Genomic DNA, 16,568 nt, shown 5'->3' on the forward strand with positions numbered 1-16,568 from the left:
GATAATCATACTTATGGCCATGTTAGTTGTCTTCTAGGTATACATAGATATATTTCAGATAGGTAAGTAATCTTCAAATATTTCAAAGACCTACAGAATATGGCATTTAAAATATTTTTAAAAATTTAGACTTTCTGTACAGTGAGACATGACTGCTCCTGGCAACACCGGATTTACTTCAGAGAGGAGGATGGGCATCAAAGACACTCCATATGGAGTTTATCTTCACCTTGGCAAAGATAGCCATTTGGGCAAGAAACTGTTCTTGCCTGCACTGCTTGATAGACTGGACATACAAGACCCATGGAAGGATGACCACTGAACTTTGCTTGACAAGATGGTCCTTCAGGTTCCTGCTTTGCAGAGGAGACTTCCAGACATTCTATAGGACACTAAAAGGAATGACTGAGAGCCTCTAGCCCTGTGGGCTAAAGACAGATGCCCCAACTTTACAAAGGAACATGAGGTGACTGTCCAGGCTGCCAGCTATCTCTGTTTACCCTACAAGACTCCCAAAAGTTGCTTACACCCTTCTCCCAGTTCTCAGGTAATATTATATCCTTCTGATGTCTTTGATGTAGTTAAAGCTAGATAGTTACAATTTTCCTTAGTTATGATAAAAGGTAAGTTAGATATAAAACCTTAAACTTACATATAAGGTAGATAGGCTATCTTCTTTAATATTGTAACTGTAATTCTTGCTCGATAATTGTTTTGTTATATGTAATTTTACTATGTTAAAGTTAAAACCTTCCTTTTTAAAAAAGAAGAAAAGGGTAAGTGCTGTGGATATCACTCTGTATAAATAAACACTGATTGGCCAGTGGCCAGGCAGGAAGTATAGGCAGGACTAGCAGAAAGGAGAAAAGAGGAAACAGGAAGGCAGAGGGGGAGACTGCCTGGAGCCACCGCCAGGACAAGGAAGATGTAAGGTACCAATAAGCCACGTGCCACGTGGCAAAGTATAGATTAATAGAAATGGGCTAAATATAAGAGTAAGGGCTAGACAATGATAGGCCTGAGCTAATGGCCAAGCAGTTTGAATAATGTAAGAGTTTGTGTGTTTATTTTATAAGTGGGCTCTGGGACTGGTGGGACTTGGTGGGAGCTGGAGAGAAATTCTCCAGCTAAAATGGAAGATGAGCAGCCCCATGCTCTGTCTATAAACCAGAGGCCTAGGGGAGCCTATGGTGTAGTTCTAACATGAGTTTGAAATCTAGTAGAACTGAGGTGTAAATTCCTGTTCAAAGCCAAAAGAAAACTGATGTGAAAGCTTAACCAAACATACAGAAAGTGGCCAAATTCTCCTTTCCTTCAATTAACTCCACTTAACTTCTCATTGGATTGGGTGATCTCCTCACTGGGGAATGCAAATCACTTTACAGAGCCCACCAATTAAATACTAATCCAGATACAGCCTCACCAACATTTCATAAGAAATGGCATCCTATATCCTGGCTGACACATAAAACCAACTATTGTGTCAATTGTATGAAGATTTTTGTTGACATTTTCCTTATCATCTTTTTTTTGGTTTTTTAAGACAGGGTTTCTCTGTGTAGCTTTGCGCCTTTTCCTGGAACTCACTTGGTAGCCCAGGCTGGCCTCGAACTCACAGAGATCCGCCTGGCTCTGCCTCCTGAGTGCTGGGATTAAAGGCGTGTGCCACCACAGCCCGGCTACCTTATCATCTTTTAATATTAAGATATTCTGGAAAAAATCCAAGGAAAAGAGCATTTTGAAGCTCTCTTCATTTAGAAGATACTTAACTGGACTTATTTGTGAGTAGAGGGGGCACACTATGGAGAGAACCTAGGACTAGGTAATCTCTCTCTCTCTCTCTCTCTCTCTCTCTCTCTCTCTCTCTCTCTCTCTCTCTCTTTCTTTGGTTTTCTGAGACAGGGTTTCTCTCTCACCACTGAACTTTATCTTTAGCCTTAAACATTTCTTTGTTTTTTATAAGTATGCAGAAATGCACATTCAAAGTGTCACACACTCTCACATGTGCATTATTTTCTGCAACAAAAGTAACACAATAATGGAAAATTTCAAACATGATGATTTTTCCACTCCATAGAACTCTCTATGTTTCTTACTCCCTCTAAAAAATATCCACCTATTTTCCCAAAGAAAGCTATTATGTGAATTTACAAAAAGTTTATTCTAAATAAAAAAGTTAAGATTACTTGCTGATCTCAAGATCAGCAATTTGAAACCTTAATTTAATATAAAAGACTTGTGCAATCTGGAGCTGGTAAAGTGATGCAGTAAGTGGAGACCCTTGTTGCCAATCATGATGTCCTGAGTTGGATACCCAGGACCCACATGAAGAGAGTAGAGAACCACCTGTGGTGGTTTGAATGAGAATGACCCCCTTCACTGGCTCATTTATTTGAATGCCTGGTCCTCAGTTGGTGGAACTATTTGGGAAGGATTAGGAAGTGTGGACTTTTTTAAGGTCATGTGTCACTGGGGTTGGGCTTAGAGGTTTCAAAAGCCCATGCCATTCCCAGTTAGCTCTGCCTCTGCCTCCTACTTGATGATATGGACACGAGCTCTCAGCTACTGCTATAGCCCCTGCCTGCTGCCATGCTCCCCACCATAATGGTCATGGATTTACCCTCAGTAATTGTAAGTAAGCCCCCAGTTGAATGCCTTCTTTTATAAATTGCTTTAGTCATGGTGTCTCTTTGCAGCAACAACAAAGTAACTAAGATGCCCCCTCATCTCTCTCTCTCACACACACACAAATAGATGTTTTCAAAAACAAACCCAGTAACATACAATCACTTTTAATAAACAGGTAGCAAGGCAAGCAATACTGCTCAGGCTATCCCATTTTAAAATAAAAATGTTTATTCTAAGTGGGACAAAATCCGATAACAAAATTTACCATTTAATCATTTTAAGTGTACAATAGTATAGTTTATTTTTGCAACTTTGTATAAAGACCAATCTATCTAGTTGCAGAATACTTCTATCACCTTATAAAGAAGCTCTCTACTTCTTTTATGGTCACTTCCACTCATCCTTCCTTAAGCCTGTGACAATCATCAGTCTTCCTGTTGTCCCCATTATGTTGAAAAACACAGTTGAGGATCATTCCTCTTAGCTTTCATGCTTCCCCTGGCCTCTCCTCACATCACATATGCTTGCAGTATAGCAGTTTGGAAAGGAAGCCTTTGTGGCAAGTGGAAACTTTCTTAGGGGCATAATACCACAGTCTTTTTTATTTGTAGCTTGAATGGAGCCTTTCCCACAGTACAGGTATTTTACATATCTTTCTGTTTTCTGGTTTTGTTTTGTTTTGTTTTGTTTTTCTTTTCTTTTTTTTTTTTTTTTTTTTTTTTTTTTTTGGCTGCCATGTAGGAGAATGCATGATGGAAGGAGCTTGAGGCACTGGCTTTCATTGTATCTATCGTCAGGAAGTAGAGCGAGATGAATGCTGACTTCCATCTCACTTTCTCCTTTTTCTTCAGTCTAGGATTGTAACCCATGGAACGGTGCCACTCACAGTTAGGGTAGGTCATCCCACTTCGATGAGTCCGACCCAGAGACTCACTCACAGCAATGCCCAGAGGTTTGTCTCCTATGTAATTCTAGATCCTGTCAAGCTGACATTAGTAACCAATACAGTAAGTCTTCTCTGTTGTCAGAGGCCACAAAATGTGACTCTCTTCTAGGTTTCAGTGGGTCTTTCTCTTCCAAATGCAAAGATCTTATAACATTATATTCACCATCCTTGACTAAATTTTTACTGTTACTATAACAAAACACCTTAGGAAAATAACTTATGTAAGGAAAAGGTTTATTTAACTCATGGTTTAGAGGAATAAAATGAATGATGGTATGGCCTATTAATTAGGCCTCTGATGAAGGTGATGGAGGACTATGGTAGGAGCACATGTCAGAGGAAGTAGTCATTTCAGAAGCCAGGAAAGAGGAAGAGAGAAACAGGTGAGAGTATCCCAGTCTCCTTTGGGAGCATGTCTCCAGTGACCTAAGGAGTTCCCACTAGGGCATATCTTCTGTATTTCCTCTAATACCTCTCAATACCACCACTGCAAAGACAAACTTATATGTATAGGATAATGACATTCAATCACCCACACAATAGCAGACATCACTCCTCTCTCTTTTCCAGTGTTTCAGTGACATACCATACAATGAGCTTGAGTTGCTCTCCTGCTTTCCAAATCAAGGGGACACATGATTTTCTCAGAGGGGAGGAAATAGGAAAATGAACAGAGAAAAACACATGATAAGATAGAGTACAAAAACCAGTGCCTTTTATTATTCTGTCACATTAAGGTAGAACTATAAAAAACTGGAAGATACATACCTGTTCAAGGATATAGTACTAAGCATATTTCATTTCTTTTTAGGCATGAGTTAGTCTATCATTTTCATTTCCTCTGAGCAATATATATCCCAACCCCAAACTCAAGTTCACATTCAGAGCTGTTCTTGTCCTACATTGGCAGTTCTGTCTAAAGTGAATACTGGCTCTACCATATTAGATAGCATGATTCTTCCAGTTCCTCCATCATTTGTGTAGTCTGGCCAAGCTACACATATAATAGCCTAATGTTGATTCAGTGAAGCCATTATAGAGAGACATAAATCTTATCTCTCCTGAAGAATGACAAGGAAAAGAACTGTCTAAACTAATTTCCACCAGATTTACTCCTCCCTCACACCATATAGTAGTCAAGAAGCTTTTGTGCAGTCCAGACTGAAAGAGAGATTCAATTTTCCCTGAAGAGGATTTATACCATCCTGTAGCCCATAATACACTTTTAAAATGAGTTATTTATTTTTGTTTTATTTTATGTGTATATGTGTGTCTGTATGAGTTTATATGTACCATGTGTGTGCCTAGTGCCCATGCAGACCAGAATAGGGTGTCATATACTCCATAACTAGAGCTACAGAAGATTGTGAGTCACCATGTGGGTGCTGGAAACTGATCCTGGGTCCTCTGCAAGAGTAACAAGTGCTTATAATCATTGAATCATCTCTTCAGGCCCTATAATACACTCTTGTGTGGGGAAATTGTGGAATAATCTAGAACCCAACATTGTTCAGATTGTTCCTACACTGACTGTACTGAAAGCCTGTTGAGGGTAAGCCAGAGTCTTGAAAAACAAGATATTCTTCTATGCTTTACACATCTTTTGGCACAAAGAGTGTGTGCAAACATCCTTGAATTAAGAAATACATGAAGAAAATCAGGAATGAACAAGTTAGAGTTAAACAGCAGAATTGTTCAAGTATTAAAACAGACTAGGTAGAGCACAGATAGTTTTAGGGTAGTGAAACTATTCTATATAGTGCTGCAACTGTGCTTATATATTTGTCAAAACAGAGAGTGTGCAACACCTTTACAGACTCTTAATGATGGTATGTCAATGTAAATTTATCAAAATTTACATTTAGTAAAAATGTCCTACTGTGATGCAGGATGTTGGTGATGGAAGAGGTTTGCATGGGTGAAGACAAGAGGTTTAGCATGCAAATCTCTGTGATTTTTGCCCAATTTATATACTAAAGAATTCCAAATCTAAACAGACAGGAAGAAGGCAATAGTCAATCTCATCTCAATGTACATGGGGATGGTACCCATCACTAATAGCCCTGACCTCAGAAGGAACAGATAAAAATCAGTCCAGGACTGGTGTTCATATTGCATAAAACTGAAATTACCCTGAGCACACAAAGAAAAATGGATGTCTTCAAGGAATAAGAGCAATAACCAGCCTAGTGGGATCCCAGCTCTAAATCTCCATGTCTTGCATATCCTGACAATCATGGGTGATTTATTCCCCTTTGGTTTTATGATCCGAGGCTTCCCACATCGCTAACACATTACTCATCTTAGTTATATAGACAGTAGGGTCAAACAAGTGACCTATTGGATCTCAGAAGTGACTGATGGCCGTGTAGACCAGGCTTCATTCACAGGGTTATCTTGCTCTCTTGAGTAAATCTATAACTTTGAAAATGTTTGTGTCCACCTCACTTTCCCCTCTACCCTGGGGGTTGGGTAAATTATATTACCCACTAATTGAGCATGCTATTCCTACAGCTCAGTAATGAGTCAGAGGGATTTGGCTGTGTCTGCTCTTCTGGCTTGCCCATCTCATAAACATTCAGAGTGACAAACTTTTTCTTTGGCTTGGGGTCATAAAGAGGGAATAAAAGTCTCTTAATTTTTTTCCAACTTAAGACTTCAGTAAAATATTTTCCACCATTCTCAGCAAGACATAATACTTTGTGTCATGAATAAGTTAATGAGAAAAATATGGACACCCACCATCTCTGGGGAGGGGGACCCACTAGGCATTTTGCTCCTTGGAGCACCATTTACTCTCTGAGACATTTGGGCACTCTGAGAAATCTGTGGTTTGGGGATTGTCCCAAAGTCCTGGGGATGAGCCGGGCTTTCTCTTCAACAAGCAGTTCTAACATTTACCTTGAACTTGGACAGCCTTTTCCACTGAACCACCCTTTGAAATGCCTGAGAAGCTGTCAAGTGGGTGAATGATTCACAGCCAGCATCAACAAGTGCCAACTACCAATTATTTATTTCAATACAGCCCTTTTCACATTTTATTTCATCAATGAGTCAAAAATATGCTTACCTACAGAGGGCTCTCCAGATGTCCAGTTAGGCATTCAGTTGATTCTCTACCATCTGGCTGCAACCTGCCCTGGCAACCTGGTTTTCCACAAGCCTTTTCCAACTCTAAGCAAATAGCACCATAGCTATTGCTCGAACCCTCTTCCTGCCTAAAACACTGTTTTTCAACCATTGTAAACCCTTCCCCTTTGGAGTAGGTTGGTGAACACCACAGGGTAATAATTTGGAAAAGTATTTTTTCCACACCTTTACTCAACATTTTTAAGTATGTGTGCTGGAGGAAAAAGTTAGTTTTCCCATTAATAAACATAAAGAAACAAATTCGCTTTCAAATTCCTATTCAAGGGCTGAATAGAGGCACAGTTATGAAAAAAAGGCAGCAAAGGTTTTCTGTCTTTTAAGTAATTTTTGCTCTCTCTTTGGTTCTCTTTTATAATTTCCCAAGTCACATAACTTTTTTGAAAGTGTATTATAAAGTTGAAATGCAGCTTATTAAAACTATCTTTCCTGGTAAACGTTTCCCCACCAAATATTATTTGGGTTCAGAAGTTCATTTAATTATAACTAGTCTCCATTGGGTAGTAAGGCCTGTGGTAATACTTCTGTATTTGTGTTGCAAAGCATTCAACGTGTGTGTGTGTGTGTGTGTGTGTGTGTGTGTGTGTGTGTGCGCGCGCGCGCGCCCGCAGGAGCCTATTGAAGGTTTCCAACACATTCATTACATTAACTACAGACTGGAGGTACCCATAAAAATAAAAATTTGGGCTAGGGATGTACCTTAGTGGTAGAACATGATCCAAGTTTGCAAGAAGCCCTGGAATTAAATTATTTTCTAGCACTGAAAAGAGAATTACTGTTATTATTGACCTGTACCGTGTAGTGACACTATGATCACATCTGTATTAAACATATACTAATGCTTTTCTTGTAATTATTTCTTTATGTTATACAGTATTTGTACCATATTAGGTATTATATATAATCTAACACGCTTTAAAGTATATAGAAGGATATGTATATATAAATACTATGTCATTATTACACCTACCCATAATGGTCTGACTCATGAACAGATTTTGATATTTAAGTGGGTGATCCCAGAATCAATCGCTGTGTGTACTGAGAGATGATTGTATTGCCTAACATCCCTATGATGATGCACACATATTATTAGGACCCTCACTAGTTAAGTGGGAACAGAAACCATTTACATTTCACAGATTTGGTCAGAATTTCATGGACAAAACTAAATCAAAGGACACTATATTCCTATCCCACACCAGAATTCTTTCTGGCTCCTCCAATGAGGCCTTTATTTTTTGCCATTATAATTACATTTCCCCATTCTCTTTCCTCCTCTAAGCCCTCCCATCTGCTCCTCCCCACTCTCTTTCAAATTCATGGCCTCTTTTTCCCCTAATTGTTATTGCATGCATATGTATATATGCATATATATGCATATACATGAGCCCTTTATAATTGATAGTTCTTTCTTTCTGGAATTTGGCTCTGCTAGATGAACGTTTTTCCAGATCTCCATACCCCTCAACATGCTCACCTCTATTCTGTCCATCATATTTAGCTTCGTATATAGAATCCCAGCATGTTCCACAGCTAGGACTTTCTTATTCAAAGTGTGAGACTTAGCATGAACTATGAGCTTGCTAGACATTCAGCCTTTCAGGCCCTGCCCCAGAATTCAAAATCCAGATGTGATTTGTAAGTTCACTGAAGTTTAAGAAGCTCAAGACTGGATCACATTATGCAGCCTCGTCTTTTTCCTGGTTGCTTCCCAGGTAGGGCATCAAGGGTCTTGGTGGACACGCACTGGGATTTCTGCTTCTTTTGTCTCCCCCACAGCACTTATGTAGGCACAGCATCTTGTCACCAGATGGATCAACTTTTGCATTGAGTTCATTTCAGCCTTTGAATAAGAGGAAGAAGAAATATCTTTTTCATAGTTCTCATGTAGTCCAAACTCTATAGGTTCCCATGACTTTTTTTTTTGTCCTAGGAACTATTTTTCCTTCAAAGTCTCTGATTTCCATAATTTTGTAATTGAGCTCCAAGTGCCATTTTTAATTTGACTGTAAGCACAATTCATGAAGACAACTTTGACAATACTACTTTCCCTTAGGAAAAATACTCACATTAGAAATGCAGAAAGTATTCTATTGAATAAAATACTTCTTAATTTACTATAAAAAGTGTATTTAGAAAAAGCAAATAATGTGGGACAGAACACAAATGTGTCCACTATTATGAAATCTAATGAAGGAAAAAAACTAGAGTAATTCAAATATTTTCTAAATAATAAAGCCAATGGATTTTAACAGCTTTCAGCTTCCCTGATGTGTTTGCAAAGAATCTAATTTACTATATACCTTCAAAAATCCTGGCTTCCTGGGGCTGGGGGGGGTGGCTCAGTCAATAAAGTGCTTGCCTTGTGCTCACAAGAACCTCAGTTTGATCCCCAGAGCCCATATACAAGAGTCAGGCATGGAGTGTGCTCCTGTAATCTCAGTACTGGGAAGACAGAGACAGGTGGATCCCTGGGCCTCATCGGCCTACTAGTTTAGACTAATGCATAAAAGCCCCAGGCAAAAGAAAGAACATACATCAAAATATGGTGGATGGTTTTTCAGAGGTTAGCCTCTGGATTCTGTGTGTGGACACACACACAGCATCTGGGCTTTCTGAACAAGCCTTCAGTTCTAGTCATATGAGAGCCTTACAACCTCCTGAAAGAGTGACATCAAGGACCAAGACAGAGAGAAAGCTGCACTAAGTTCTCCTTGGATTTATTTATTTATTTATTTATTTATTTATTTATTTATTTATTTATTTATTTTTGTGTGTGTAGGAGGGTTAGGAAACTCATTCTAGGGTGGTACAAAGTTGAAGTTTTTGGTCATCACAAATGTTCTTTAGATGTATTCTCCCAATTCTTACTCCTAGTTCCCTGAGGGGAGAATTGGCTTGTATGATGATAATGATGACTTCTGAAGACCTAGAAATAGCTGTGGTTAAGTCACCCAGGTTGACTAAATCTATGATTTGTTTGAGAGGCAAATATTTCCCTTCTTTATGAGAGAAACATGATGGAAGTCTGCCCCTAGCAATGGTCTTAAACATAAGTAGGAGGGTAAACCGGAGCTTTAGAATAAGAATGAAAGGCAGCCAATGAGGAGGTCTGTGAGCCATTTATGGGAGGAGGCACTATTTGGAGTTCAGGTTTCTAATGGTACAAATGAGCTCATCACTCCAGACTTTAACTGCTCAAGCCAAGGATATGGTAAATCCCTCATTCATTAGGCCTTTGTAACTGAGAGTCTTTCTTTCCTGGGCTTTGGCTCTGCTAGATGCACAATATTCCAGATCTCTCCCACACCTTCCTCATTAAGAGGAACTGAAATCTCTGAAACTGTGAGGAAAAAATAGATCCTTTTCCCTTAAGTGGTTTGCACAAGTATTTTCCCTCGGCAGTGAAATGACTCATAAAGGCACAGCAAGTGCAGATCTGTCCAAACACGGGGCAGAGAAGTGAGAGCACTAACAACTACACACACACACACACACACACACACACACACACACACACACACCCCTCCCACACATGTGCACTCCCTCATGTGTGTGTGTGTGTGTGTGTGTGTGTGTGTGTGTGTGTGTGGACTTTTATTCAGTAAACATGCCAAGAAATATGCCAGAAACTTTTCTACACAGTAGAATAAAAATTTTCTTATCTGCAGAAGATTTTCACCAAACCACCAGTAGATACCTGAAACCATAGATAGTACTGAATCTTCTATATACTATGTTCTTCCCTATGCATATATACTTGTAAGGTTTAGATGATAAATCCAACACAGCAAAATATTAACAACAACTAACCAAACAGAAAATATAACAATGCATCATAACAAACTTGGTGCACAAGCATAAGGGCCTGAGTTTCGATCCTCAGCATCTAAGGAGAGGGACATGATAGCACATACATGTCATCCTGTTGCTGGAAAGTCTGAGACAGAAGGATAACTGGGGCTCACTGGACAGATAGTCTCTGTGAATCAGTGAGCTCAAGATTCAGTGAAAAACCTGCCCCCCCCCGAAAAGAAAAGAAAAAGAAACCACCAAGGAGGAAAGTGATAGAGGAAGAAGACAACTAATGTCTACATCTCACACACACACACACACACACACACACACACACACACACACACACACACCCCTCCCACACATGTGCACTCCCTCATAAAAACACACACATGCACATACAATACACACAGGGATATTTAAATTCATGAATTGATTACTTCTAGAATTTTCCATTTAAATTTTCAAAATCATGGTTGATTTCTGTTAACTGAAATCATGGAAAGGCAAACCCTGGATGATAGGACTATTTCACATGTGTTAAGGAATGCCATCCCTCTTGCTACCAACTGCCTTCAGAAATAGATACAACTATTATTCTAACCAATAGTGTTCTCACTTGCTGGGAAGTCTCAATCATCTTGTTTATGCCACATGTTTTAAGTCCCTCATAGACAGGTGGGAAGTGTGGAAATGTGACAGATGGAGCCTGTTGCTGTGGAGCTTACAGTCCAAAAGGTAGTTTCAATTAGTGCTTTTGCCAAGCCCTGTTTTTGCCACTAATTTGTGTCCATTGAAATAGACACTCTTAACTCTGTTACTTGGGAGCCTTCTCAGCTCTCTGTCCTGTGCTTGGACAGATCTGTATTGTCTGTGCCTATATAAGACTTTTCATTGCTGAGGCAAAATAATTGGACTAATGACTTAATGGATATGGCTGCATTTTTGCTTACAGTTTCAGAGGTTTCAATCCATCCTAGTGAGAAAGGCATGGGAGAGGTAGCCTACTTCATGGTGACCTGGAAGCTGGCATAAGAAGAGAGCTGGGGCAAGATACAGTTCCCAAGGACAAACCCACAGTAACCTACTTCTTCCAACTAGGTCTAACCACCTGACATTTCCAGAAGCTCCCTAAAGAGTGCTATTGGCTAGGGACCAAGTCTTCTGCATTGAGAATGGGGGAAATCTCATATTCAATCCATAATAATTAATGCCCATTTAGATTTATAAATTTGCTCTAGCATAACCTCCCTGCAAGAGTACATATTTATTGGCTCCACAGGATTTTTCCCTCCACTTCCCACTTCATCCCTGCTCTTTGATTATTACCAGGAGTTCCCAGCATGCTCTGGGTTGGACTTTCTGCGGCAATAGGAGAAGCACAGATTACTATATACTTCCTTTGAGAACAGTATTCCTGGGTGGGCCATACAAGTAATTGGCCACTTGGTACCTGTATAAGAGAAGTTTCCTCCACTTCAAATTAACTCTGACTAGCCATTTCAATAAAGCCAAATGAATGTACAGTACATTTGGGTCCTGAAATCCATAGCAATGCATTAGTCTCCACCAAAATGTTATTTAGAGTGCAAGAAATAAGTACATAGAAGTATTCCCAGAGGTATCCTAATTCACCCGATATGCTCTCTAGACCAAATTCCCCTGAAGTAGCTGAAGTGTGAGGTCTTTGTCACGGTGTCCTTTCTGGAAATGGCAGCCTGCCTCTGATTCACAAGATTTCCCAGAACATGTACATGAGTGTGGCTTTTCTCAGAGTGCTTATGAGGCAGGGCTTCCAGGCATATTAACAGAAAAATGCAGCCAGAGCCACAGACTGCTGAATCTAGCTATTTTGATGAGGAATAATTTAATATTCAAATAATCAGTAATTAAAGAGAAACTCTTCCACCTCTTCACCCTTCCTTCCTGACCCATCTGCAGCTAGAGGCAAGCCCTGACTCCTACAATTGTGAGGCAGAGGGGCTGACTTCATGACCAGCACAGTTAAGCCAGGCAGCAGAGAAAAAAGTAAAACACAGCTCCCTGGGTCACACTACCTCATCAATTAAGTTGGCTTTTCCTATAGTCAAATAATGATGCCAAGTTCTGCTTTCCAGATATATTTATGAGTGTATTCTCCACATGAGATGCATACCATGATGGACTAATTGGCACAGGACACAAAGAGACACAGAGCACTTAAGGAACCAAAATACAAGGAACCTGTTGACCCCAGTCAGGCTCTCTATCAGCAAGTTAGTTATTTTTATTCCAATTTGGGGACAGTTCAGGTCACTAATAGCTTTTCAGGCTGAGAGAGAGAAAAGAGAGAGAGAGAGAGAGAGAGAGAGAGAGAGAGAGAGAGAGAGAGAACCCGAGAGAACCCAAATTGTTAGTATTATCTTTCACAGGATTTTCTATTTGGAAAGTGACTTTGGCTCGCTCACTAAAAGTTATCTTGGCCTCTGTGGGGTAGCCTTGGCCAATAAGAACAGAGTTGGATAGAAGAAATAGTAAAACACAGAGAGCTGTGGCCTGTGAGGATAAACTGAGCAGGGATGGGATGCAGATGCCAAGGGCTAGCCTGTCTTCTGCTTCTTGAGGAGAGTTCAGATCTGGTTTGCCAAAATGCTGTAGGGGCACCAGAGAAGGTACCTACAACTTCCTCATGAGTCAGTCACTCCTATGTCTCTATCTACTCACAGTTCCAGGGATTTTGTCAAACCAGAGATATGTAAAATGTTTAGGTGGGAAAAGGTACCTTGGAGATATTGTGGATTCAGTTCCAGATCACCACAATAAAACAAATTTTGCAATAGTGAGGAATTCCTAAGATACCAGCCTAGTAAGTCTTAAACAGTATAGGTATTTTTAAAAAAGAATAATGTACTCATTTTGATGAAAAAATACTAGTGGGACTTATGGGTCCAGGTAATCCATCTATAACCCTAGCTACTTGGGAAGCCAAGACAGAAGGATGTCAAGTTTGAGGTCTTCCTGGGAAAATTAGCAAGATTCTGTCTTGAACTAAAATTAATTTTGACTAAATCATTACAAGTTCAGCTGATATTAAAGGAGTAAATTTCTCTTTAAAACTTTTACAAAAAGATAGGGACATAGCTTAGGCATAGAGAGTTTTGCCTAGCATATGCAGAGCCCTGGGTTTAGTATCCAGCACCACACATATAAAAAAGTATTGATGGTTACATCATCTGAACTATTTGAAAAATGTCTTCAATAAATTTACTCTATTAAATTTGTAAAAAAAAATTAGTATCTGCTGTAGCACAAATCTTAAATCGTCTTGCCAATTCCTCAGCTGATCCTGTTTCTTCAGAATGAAAGCCTCTGAGTCCTCATCCAAATAGATCTCAGCTGAATGCTGCTCAAAAGCCTAAAAGCTTAACCAGGCTCTAGTTCCTCATCCTCACGCCTTAAATACCATTCTGCTTCCTGCCATCACTTCCTGGGATTAAAGGCTCTTGTTACCCCACCCGGCTGTTTTCAGTGTGGCCTTGAACTTACAGAGATCCAGATGGATCTCTGCCTTCAGAATGCTAGGATGGTGGCCTTGAACTCACAGAGATCCAGATGGATCTCTGCCTTCAGAATGCTAAAATTAAAGGTGTGAGTACCACCCATTTTCTGGCCGCTGTATCTAGTGGCTATTCTGTTCTCTGACCCCAGATAAGTTTATTAGGGTGCACAATATTTTGGGGAACACAATATCACCACAATCTGCCAAATGCCATGAATCAGAATGCAATAAAGAGAGGTCTTCCCTATCTTTTTGAACATTGCCTACATCAAATAAAATCACCAAAAACATGAGGGGTTGCTTTTTTTTTAATTTATTTATGCTTTTTAACACAAGAAATGTAGGCAATGTAGGTAGAGTTTTTCTGCCCCACAGCGGCTCAAATAATCACTCAGAGGCTTAATATTAATTGCAAATGCTCAGCCAATAGCGTAGGCTTATTACTATCTAGCTCTTACATTTTAAGTTAACCCATATTTCTTATTTATGCTCTGCCATGTGGTGGTACCTTTATTAGCATGGCACAATCATCTTTTACTCCTTCTGCATGTGGCTGGAAGCCCAGACTTTACCCTTCTCCTCAGAATTCTCAATTTGGCTTTCTTGACTAAGTTTATCATATTCAGCTATTGACCAGTTATTTGTAATTAATGTCAAGCCTCTGAGTGATTACTTGAGAGTGGTTGCAGGATAGGAAACCTCCACCTACAAATGGCACCCAATGTCCAGGGCCATATATACCAACATAACATCTGAGAAAGCTTTAAAAAAAGTTCTAAACATTAAAATGGAGCCAGACATGACTTCCTAGTCTTGTGTCTCTCATACCTGCTGTGGTACAGAGACACATCTCCTGGCAGCTGCCAGTACACTGTTGCTGGAGGGCTTCTCTCCAGGTTCCCCAAGCCCCGCAGTCCCACAATCCACTTATAAAATAATCACTCAGACGCTTATATCACTTATAAACTGTATGGCCATGGCAGGTTTCTTGTTAACTGTTCTTTTATCTTAAATTAACCCATTTTTATAAATCTATACCTTGCCACGTGGCTGGTGGCTTACCAGAGTCTTTACATGTTGCTTGTCCTGGCAGTGGCTGCAGTGTCTCCCTCCTCAGCCTTCTGCTTCCCATAATTCTCCTCTCTCCTTGTCCCACCTACTTTCTGCCTGGCAACCTACTTCCTGCCTGGTCACTGGCCATCAGGGTTTTATTTATATAGAGCAATATCCACAGCAGTACACCATGAGCTAAACTGAGTTGCAGGTTTCTGCAGTCTCTCACATGGGCAATGGTACAGAGAGGCATATCCCAGCCACTACCTGTGGGATTAAGCTGCCAGAGCAACCTCCACCAACACGCTGAATGGCAGGTTTAGGATTTTGCTAATGCAGACATAAAAGGCTACAGATATGCAGTAAAGACAGATTCAGATGGGAAAAAACCTCTAAACAGGTTACAGTGTGTTTAAAAATATACATAGACTTGGGACAGAAAAGAAAAAGGGTACAGAAAGTCCTTAAAAAAGGAATAGAATAATAAACATAATAAGCCATGTAAAAATGGGAAAAACACAGGGAGTCTGTATCCTGTATGCTATTGTGATTTCTTTGAATTTTTTGGCTGCTAAGAGACACTGGATCATGAAAACTGCTAGATTCAACCAACTTATATATTTTAAAAATATCTTGGCTTCAAAATTTAAGTCAAAAGATGTATTACTTTGGGGGAGAGGCTAAGCTTTTATTTCCACAAGAAATGAGAGGCTGTGGATACATACCTGGTTAAAGAAAATCAGGTTTGATTGAGAAAGATCCCCTGAAATCCTGACAGCAGACATAAGGAAATAAACCTAAAAGAACTATAAGACATGTGCTGTGTATTCTACCTGCTCAAACACTTAACAAAAAGTCATCACTGACTGACTTGTATACAATACACTGTCTATATTTATAGTGATGCAGATATGTATGTTACCTTTAAAAGTTTATATATTTTCAGAACAAGGGGACCAGACACCAATAAAAATGGATGTACCAGATGATCCAGCATTCAAAACACCTTCAAGGCTGCTGACTGAGATGATCCAGCCTCAGAGAATACTCCAGTCAAGACCTAACAATTATCCTGATTTTCTCAAGGTTCTCTCAAAGATTACCAGCACCCCCAGACAACAGGAAGCAGTCTGGAGAAAACAACATCCAAATTCCCAAAATATTGGTTAAGGATGTTTCTTTTCATTGAAGGGGGTTTGGTTACAAGTTGTTATTAGTAATGGTCAGGAAAAAAGCTCAACAAAGGAGATTAGATTCAAGGTTCTCTTTCTGAAAAAAAGGGCAGATAAAGAAATGATAAGATAAAAGGGTGGGTTTATTGAATCTACTTTTAAATCAAAAATGCAACTACTAGTCTTAAATATTTTTATTTTACACTGGTATGAATTTTTGTATATTAATACAAATTTAAAGTTAATTTTTTTATACTGTATGTATGTTTCTATGCTTGTTTGGGTT

Source organism: Peromyscus leucopus, chromosome X (assembly GCF_004664715.2).
Source record: "Peromyscus leucopus breed LL Stock chromosome X, UCI_PerLeu_2.1, whole genome shotgun sequence".
NCBI lineage: Eukaryota > Metazoa > Chordata > Mammalia > Rodentia > Cricetidae > Peromyscus > Peromyscus leucopus.